Source organism: Dermacentor silvarum, chromosome 1 (genome assembly GCF_013339745.2).
Source record: "Dermacentor silvarum isolate Dsil-2018 chromosome 1, BIME_Dsil_1.4, whole genome shotgun sequence".
Classification (NCBI taxonomy): Eukaryota; Metazoa; Arthropoda; class Arachnida; order Ixodida; family Ixodidae; genus Dermacentor; species Dermacentor silvarum.
Window position 1 is genome coordinate 431,392,498 of NC_051154.1, and position 7,868 is coordinate 431,400,365.

The 7,868-nt window shown below is 43.7% G+C and overlaps 1 long non-coding RNA gene across 1 annotated transcript; it reads right to left on the bottom strand.

Annotated features, from left to right (window-relative positions):
- Window positions 1-3,071: 3,071 nt before the first annotated feature.
- LOC125942586 (uncharacterized) lies at window positions 3,072-7,363 on the bottom strand. The gene is made up of 3 exons (XR_007465239.1): window positions 6,970-7,363; window positions 5,093-5,196; window positions 3,072-3,490 (listed from the first exon to the last, which is right to left on the bottom strand). It is a non-coding gene; the product is annotated as an uncharacterized LOC125942586 (long non-coding RNA).
- Window positions 7,364-7,868: the final 505 nt, after the last annotated feature.

Here is a 7,868-nt window from a genome sequence, read left to right on the forward strand (position 1 = left end):
AACGCACCTCGACTCGACCCTCCACTCGAAATGCTCCTTGAGGGCGGCTTTCCATTTCACAAATCGCCCTCCACTCTAAAGGCTCCTTGAGTGAAGGAAAGCTCGAGCGTTTTACTCGAGAATCTCAAGGTAGCCCCGCAGCTACCTTGAATCGCTCCTTGAGTGAAGTTAGTGCGCAAACATGGCTGCGTTGTGATCTGTCACTCGCCTCGTCGGCTTTTTCGGATGGACGCCAGTTGCCTCCGCAGCGTTTCTTTCGTTAACGATGCTGCGCATCTTTAAGGGCATCGTTTTACGGACTGGTGCAATCCGCTGGAGCGCTTCGGCAACGGAGTAATTCTACTGTGGCACCGAGACCGATCGGCCGTCCTTTCAAGAAGACTGGCAGCTAGTGCAGTGACCTGCCGTCTTATTCCGTGCATGAGCCAGTTGATGACCTGCATACGTGTATTCTTCGTGCGAGTGCTCCGAAACTACTATCAACGCCAGTGCCGTGTTTCTCGCGGGTGATCATACAAAGCAGCATCATTTGAAACGCGGCACGATACATAACTGCGGCGGACTTCGAACCTATGAAAAGAAAACAACTGCGAAGATTCCTGCCGTTAGTGGGTGAGTGAAGTTAGTGCGCAAACATGGCTGCGTTGTGATCTGTCACTCGCCTCGTCGGCTTTTTCGGATGGACGCCAGTTGCCTCCGCAGCGTTTCTTTCGTTAACGATGCTGCGCATCTTTAAGGGCATCGTTGCCTTGGTGCTCGATTGCTGGATGCGGGTCTGGCTGCGCGAGCGCCGGAATTCGCTCCGCCTGAGCGGTTTGTACTTGGGTGCATCACTTACTACGCTATTCCAAGGACGGCGAAGCGCACCACAGCAAGGCAAGCTTCTCTAAAAACGACCAGGTGCGTTCACTTTCAGTTTCTCTATTATTTCATGCAGTTAGTTGCTCTAGGGAAAACAAAAAGTATACTGTAATTTTGCGCGGGACGTGTGGCAGTAGCTGCTATTTACAGTCGTTAGCAATAATTACGTGAGCCTTGCTTCAATATATTCGGTTTAATTAGCTTATGAACTTCCAAGCCCAACGAGGAAGTGAGAAACCATGAAATGGTTTTTATAATTATACCTGCACGTATACAGAGGGAATATAATGTTTTATTCCAATCCAAAACATTGAATAACAATACAAGAGAAGATAGTTTTTGTACATCACATTATCTTTATTGTGATAAAAAAAGCTGTAGCAGTTGACACAGCTCCTAATACAGAAAATGCTAGCAAGTGGTAGCAGATATAAGTCACAAATATTTGTTGCGCACATTCCAGCTATAGTTAGTGAGTGCATTATGTAAGTGTTAGATTGCTGTACGTCGGTCTGGCTGTGCAAACGCCAGACCAGCTTAAAACTGTATCTTTGCAAATATGAATGAAAGCAGTCCGAGATTATCAATGTAAAAAAAAAAAATCGGCTTCCTGAACAAAATGAAAATCTTTAACGAATGTATTTATTTCGAAAAGTAAACTGATGAAAACGAATACTGTACCTAAGCTAGTTTTTATGTGCGTTAACATCTTTGTACGTTTATAACCAACCCCTTCTCTTATGCAGGAACCAGGCTGCCAACGCAACCACGCAAAGAAACTGCCCTTTCAAAGGTGCTGCGCTTGCGTTGGTGTGCAAGCGGAGAAGAGTGGAGCTCCAGTTTATGTGTCCTGCTGCACTGTAGTCGTTGTCGCACTATTTTGGCTAAAACCTCTATCTTCTTTCTAACATCCTAACAGCTCAAACATCAGCACTAAAGGCATTTTGCATACATCTGCCTTCATAGGCACCTTGCAGCTTAAGTCTGTATTTTTCATCCAGGTTTCTTTTCTTAAACCATATTTAATAAAGCAGTCTGTATCACTGAATTATTTCTTGTCGATCCAAGTGTCAATCTCTGAAACAATAAATTAAAATTATCCTCGTCTTTTTGTGTTCTGATAGGATTGCAAAAAGAGCGTGGGCTCTGATCCTGCAAACACAAGCAGTAGTATATACCGATAAAGCTATTCTAGAATAAAACACCATCCGTGTTCTGGACTGTAGACTAGCAGTGTTCTAGACAGTAGCATACCGTCGGGTGTGGCCACCCGAAGGTATGCAGTGGTAAATCCTTACAGAACATACGCTGTTTCAGCCCCGTTTCTAACTTCAGCTTAAGATTAATTATGAATGCCGGAACAATGAATTTGTTCCATTCGATGCGGATCACAGTAGGCTTCCATGGGGCTTGCAGGAGTTCAGTAATTGACCGAGGAACAGAGCGTGTCTTGTGGGATCCCACAACAGGCCAATTGGTGTGGCAGATTGTCACAAGGGCGTTGCTGAAAAATACAGTATAGAGCGCATTACTACCATGTGTTCAGCAAAGCTGAGATCAACGATTAAAATTATGGTATATTTCTTGGTGTACACTTGCTCATGCAAAAGTAGCTTCAACATTCCACTAAATACTAAAGTGCTGCATTACAAATTGTGGGCAGTAAAAAAGCTCACGTCTCAACCGTAACACATTATGGGCAACTCATGACTTCGCACATCATAATCATGACTATGCTCTTCAAAACAATAATATATGACTGTTGAAGAGGAATGGAATATGAGTTTGATTTCATTACGGTATAGCTGTTTCATGTTAGCGGTTTTAAATAAGACGCCCTTACAAAAAATTCTAGTAACGTTCAATTAAATTTTTTTAGACAAATGTTACTAAAACCTACGAACGGTCTATTGAAAGTTCTCAAACCGTTTTTAAACTTCCTAAGTACTTCATACCAACATCCTGTCGACTATTGGCCACCGATATTCAATTAAAATTTCATTTACAAACTTTCTTTAAACAATGAATGAACATCCTTCAAACATTAAAAGCAGGGGATCTTTTTACTTCTTAGAAACATCCTAGCAACTTTTTTCCTTCTTTTTGCCGTGCGCCTTAGAAACATCCTTGCAACTTTTTTCCAACTTTCTGTAGCTTGACCTAGAAACTTCCTAGTAACTTTTTTCCTACTTTTTGCTGTTCACCCTAGAAACATCCTTGTAACTTTTTTCCAACTTTCTGTTGCTTGACCTAGAAACATCCTAGTAACTTTCTTCCTACTTTTTGCTGTTCACCTTAGAGACATCCTTGTAACGTTCTTTCAACTTTCTGTTGCTTGCTCTAGAAACATTCTTGTAGCTTTTTTCCAACTTTCTGTTGCTCGCCCTAGAAACATCCTGGTGACATTTATCGACTTTTTCCAGCATTTTTTAAAAATTGTCTGGTAGTCCTCTGATGCAACCTTGAACATATAAAAGTATGTACCTGTTAGCGAAACACACCAATCTTTTCAAACACTGATGTTTATTTTCCAACCCTTTCATACATGCCCTAAGAAGCCACAAGCAAGCAGTGACTATAATGTGGTCTGGATATCTCCCGTGTTCTTGATATCCCTCTTGCTTCAAGCCTAAAGGAGGAAAAATGCAATAATAGTTAGCCTTATGAATTCTATCTGGTCAAGATAGCATGATGCAGTCACCCACAAGAATTTGATTTCGAATGACCCACAATCAAAACGAAGATTTCAACTGACTGCCTTGCCACACATACTTAGAATGGCATTCACACCTCTGGGGTGCAAAGCTTCTTGTTGGGCGACGTCCTTGTGGGTATTGGAACGCCAGCCAAAAAGTGACAAGCATTGCTGAAGCAAAACTGCTGCACATAATATGCATGTGTTACATGTAGTAATCGTACACTTGTATAAAGTAGCTGTAAATCAGTTGCAGTAAAGATACTCAAAGTTTTTAGAATGGCTTCAGCGAGATATGCCGAACTCAATAAATGCGATGACATGCATAAAGCACTTTTTGCCTAAACTATGTCTTTAGGTGGTAGAAAACATTTTTATAGACCCTCTAGTGCACATTATTCACAGTTTCAAAACTCAATTTGCTAAAACCACAACAAATTATTATATTAAAAAGTGACTATTTCAATATTTCCACCAAGTGCAGGGGAGCTTGAGCATGAAGCAAGCTTCCTTGTGACATCTCAGTAAATCCGAGGTAGTGAGCATGTGGTACCACAAACCACAGATGCACACATGTTCAGGGCAGTAGTCAGCACTGTTACCTTGTCACTGGAAGCTTGTGTATTAGGCAGCTGACAAGTAATATGAAAAAAAAGGTAAAAAGGATTGTTTGCATTTCAGATAAGTGACAGCAAAGAACAAGCTTTATCCAATGTCAACTGGAGAAGGGCAGAGACACGCTGAAAAAAATGCCAATGTAAAGGCAAACGCTCAGTGTTCAGCTGCACTGTCGTGGCTTGCTACTGCCTGCAGAAAAAAAAGTGACAATGTAACGGCGAACAGTCAGCCTTCAGCTGCACTGTCATGGTGGCTTGCAACTACTGTGCTGTGCGGATTGTTGTGATTTAGCAGTTTGCGTTACCACCTCAAATTTCTGTAAAATACAAAGGAGACCAGCTTCCTGCTTGAAGCCAACCTGCACTTCGGGTGCATATTGAACTTGTCACATTAAAAGGTTATTGGTTATTTATATGCTTGAGGAATTACCTTCTCATACTGTGGCTAGGGATTCAGCAGCTACCTAATAAAGACGAAAATCTTGCTGTTTGTATGCTAATTTTAGGAGATGAAGTACGGTACGCAATACATAAGTGTGAGCGATTAGAGGGAACAATATAGGCGCACAGGCAATAGTGTGAGAAGTGAGCTTCACAATACTCCATAATAAAAATGACAAAAAGATACACATCTCGAGACCTCATGCTTCTCAACGATTATCTTAAAAAGGCAAACTGACTAGATTAATATACAGTCTGTACAGAGTTTATCATGCAGTTACTCAAGTCAGGGTTATATTTAGCTCAGAGGAGGCTAGTTAAAGGTAAGTTCATTAAACTGAGCGCCCCCCAGATGACCAAAAGTGATATGCAAGTGATTAGCCACTAGAAATCATGAAAATGGCACACACAGTAAAATGATTGCATATTACAGAAACATATCCTACAACACACAATGCAATGACAGTTTTGTACGCACCTTTGTAAAAGCACGCAGATCAGGTGCTTTATAGTGCTGCTCTCCAGCTTGCAGCAGTGCTGCAGGTTCCTGTGGGATGCCTCCAGAATCCGCACAGCCTTCAACTGCAATGAATAATTGCAATGTGAATCTGGAAACCTGTCATATCAGTGTAATACTGAATTGCAAAGAGCCTCACACTAGCAGCTACATTAATGCGCGTCTCGTACGAATCTTTCCATTATATCTCAGGAGGTTACACAGTTATGTTGTAACAAGTGAGATTCCATGCGGGAATGCAGCAAACATAAGACTACCAGAAAAATCACCGAAACTCAAATATGTAATAAAGCAAAAGAGCATTGGATTATGAAAAAAAAATATTGAGCACATGAAAAGTCTTTTGAAATCTAGGCCGTGTTTGTTTAGCGATGATATTCCTTCTTGCTCTTCGTCAGTGGTTTGACCGACGCGCCGCCCGTGTTATGAACTGGAATAGCCGGCCGTTCACAGTGGGTGGTAAGAGTGACGTAGGATAGAGCGCAAAGTAGCGCCACGAAATCGCAGCCCTTACTTTATTACTACAAGGCACAGTCATTACCAATGACTGGAGGACCTGGCATACTGTTCTTTAGATGAATATGTATATATAGTAAAAGCCAGCGTCTGATTGGGATGTCTCGATTAAAAAGAAACCTCGTCATTGCAATATCTGCGTATATCTGCCTTGCAATATAGAACACGACAGGTTCTATAGTTCAATATAGAATACAGACAGGTTCTCGCGATGCGGGCTTTGAAAGTGAACTGTATACAAAAAAGTCTTCATACAAGCTAATATGTGCGCAAGCGTCAAACATAGCTATCCTGTGCCAACGCGTGAAGCCCATGACACATCGGCGTATACACACCTGCAGTGTACTCGCGGAAATGCTTAAATATGGAATAATTTTCTGCCGGGAAACTATCCAACCAACAGTAACTTGCAGTGTTTCCATAATTATGTTCCCGTTCAGTCAAAGCTGTTGCGTTTGCGCACCACTTATCAGCCGGCGCCCAAGTCTGGCTCATCTGTTCCGGACGATAATCTGTTTCGCGCATGTGCGCTGATATGATTTCACTCGCCCTTTGATCACGGCGTTCCTTTATAAAGGACTGCGGATCACGCCGTTGGCGCTTCTTTTTGTACACCTTCTTTCGGCAAGCATGCCGCATTAAAGTACTATCGTGAGCAATATGAGCTCGAACACGGGAGCGCGTCGAAAATAGCCTCAAGACCCAGATAGCGTCATACGTGGATGGCGCTGCCGAAACCGGAGGGGAAAAGAGGGGCGCTCTTCCGCTAACTGCTGGCACTCCCGCTTCGCTAGCGTACAAAAAAAAATGATAAAAGTGGCGTATCCGAACGCTCAGCCAACACCGCCTAGATTTAATACAAGCATGACCTGTGCATTATGGAAGTCTACGTCACAGCCGATATCTCAGCAGCTGCAGAGCTTGATGGGTCATTTCATGTAGCTGTGCGCGTTGATGTGAATTGATATCACCGCTAGCGGCCAGTGACATGCTACAAGCTACCGTTTTGCAGCAATGATATCGAGGCGGGAGTGTGAACAGCCAGCGGAAGCGCGGCGCCCTTTCCGATTTGTTTCCAAAAGCGGCCGCTGCAAATCGGCCGATGTAGGGTTCGAGGCTGTTTTCCACGCGCTCGCGTGTTCGAGCTCATATTGCTCACGATAGTACGATAACATCAACAGAAGCTTTCGTAAAATTGCTTACTATATGTGCACCAGAAACATGGACCACTTACGCTCAGAATGTGCTCTGCTCTTGTTACACAAAGCTCATTACATGAACCATAAGCTACAACAACGCGCACAAGCGCCAAACTTGCTTACCTTTCAAGACGTAGTCAACAAACGCTCTTTCGTCTCACGGGTACCGTGGCACCAACTCTCTTTCGGGCACAAACACTGTAGAGCTGCCGATGAACTACAGCACCACGAATGCACAACCTACAACAAATTCTTCCATACACTGAGATGAAGCCCCAGTACCAGGCTTTTCACGAGAGAGCGCAGGCAGGCGGAAACAAAGGCAGCTTGGTCGGGCGCAGTAAGACACTGTTGACACTGGCGTATCGCACGAAACCCACGGCGAACAACGGCATTTCACGAGTCCAGAGGTTGTGCGATGGTTAATGCACACGATAAGAAGCACATTTTGCCTAGGCACTTCTAATATAAAATTCAACTACCACCTCACTGCAACGAGCACTCGCGCACAGCCAACGTGGTCCATGCACTACAGCAACTTGGATTGGATTGGATTAATTGGCAGCAAAACCACAAAACTGCAGCAGCGCCACACTGCGGTTAACGAAAAGGAACCTGCCTCCCTGATTCGCATCGCTTCAGGAGCATAGCCTTCGAGATTCGCATTTGTCACTCAAGGGAAGTCGTAGCTGAAGCATGAGCCAATCCACCCGCCGCCCGTTCGGCTCCGTCTGCTTGAAATGACGGACGGTCTACGGGCTAATATGACACTTACCGAGCAGATATCCGTGGTCACCGCCCATATACACGTTAATTATGGCGTCAAGTGTAGTGTTTTCGAGAATATGTGCTCTCATCTTGAATTGATGAGACGATATTTCCTCTTAGCGTCAGGAATAAAGGTAACAAAACGTGGCGATGGCTGGCGTGCTACAGCAGCTGAAGCTTCGGCTGAAGTGCAACAGGCGTACTGCTTGCACGCAAGCGCAAACAAACAGATACGGCCATGCCAGGTACACAAC